Source organism: Macrobrachium nipponense, chromosome 17, assembly GCF_015104395.2.
Source record: "Macrobrachium nipponense isolate FS-2020 chromosome 17, ASM1510439v2, whole genome shotgun sequence".
In the NCBI taxonomy this organism is placed as follows: domain Eukaryota; kingdom Metazoa; phylum Arthropoda; class Malacostraca; order Decapoda; family Palaemonidae; genus Macrobrachium; species Macrobrachium nipponense.
Window position 1 is genome coordinate 2,250,337 of NC_087210.1, and position 1,396 is coordinate 2,251,732.

Genomic DNA, 1,396 nt, shown 5'->3' on the forward strand with positions numbered 1-1,396 from the left:
AATACTCTGTTTCAAAATCCTTAGAAATCTAATTTGTTTCCCATTTCAAATCCTACCTACTGATCCTGTTTCCAATTTCTTTCGAAATCCTACTTTGGAATGTCATCCTTAAAATTTAAGAAATCCTATCTGTCAATTTCGAAATCCTACTTTGGATCCTGTTTCAATCCTTATTAGAAATCCTAATGTTTCATCGGAAATCTACCTTGATCCTTTTGTTTCAAATCTTTTTTTATCGCAATCTAATTGTTTGGAATCGTTTTTTTTTCAAAATCTAATTCAAAAAATTTCACTTTGGAAAAATCCTGTTTCAAAAATCCTAATTCGAAATCGTATTGCCCATTTCCGAAATCCTACTTTGGAATCTGTCAAAATCCTAAAATCGAAATCCTACATTGTTCCCCATTTCGAATCCTACTTTAGATCGTTTCATCCTTGACCGAAACCCTACATAAATCCTCGATCTATTTGGATCTGTTTCAAAAATCCTTATTAGAAATCCTAATTTGTTTCCAAATTTCGAAAATCCATTTGGATCTGTTTCAAAATCCTAATTCGAAATTCCATTTGGATCTGTCAAAAATCCTTTAGAAAATCCTAATGTTTCCCATTTCGAAATCCTACCTTTTGGATCTGTTTTTCAAAAATCCTAATTTTTCAAATCCTACTTTGGTTCTATTAAAAAATCCTACATTATTCCCATTTCGAAATCCTATCTTGGATCTGCTTCAAAAATCCTTATTAGAAATCCTAAGTTTGTTTCCCATTTCGAAATCCTACTTGGATAAAACTGTTTCAAAATCCTAATTTGAATTCCGTACTTTGGATCTGTTTTCAAAATCCCAATTCGAAAGTCCTACTTTGGATCTGTTATTTTTCAAAATCCTAGAAAATTCGAAATCCTACTTTGGTTCTATTTCAATTTAAAATCCTAATTCGAATCCTACATTGTTTCCATGTTTCGACAAATTTCCCTACTTTGGTTCTGCTTCAAAATCTTTAAATCGAAAACCTCCTAACATTTAAAATTTCCTTTTTTGCGGAAATCTTTAAAATCCTTGGATCTGTTTCCCATCCTTTAAAATAGGGACATTCCTAAATCCTGGTTTCCCATTTCGAAATCTACTTTGAAAATCTGTTTCAAAATCCTTTAATTCGGAAATCCCTTTACATTTTTTCCTATTTCGAAATCCTACCCCCTTTTGGATCTGTTTCTCAAAATCCTAAAGAAATCGAAATTCCTAACCATTATTTCCCATTTCGAAATCCTAATTTGGATTCTTGGTTTCAAATCCTTAAATCGAACTTTCCTAAAACTTTGGATCTGTTCAAAATCCTAATTTGAAACTCCTACTTTGATCTTGTTTCAAAATTTCCCTAATATTTCGGAAATCCT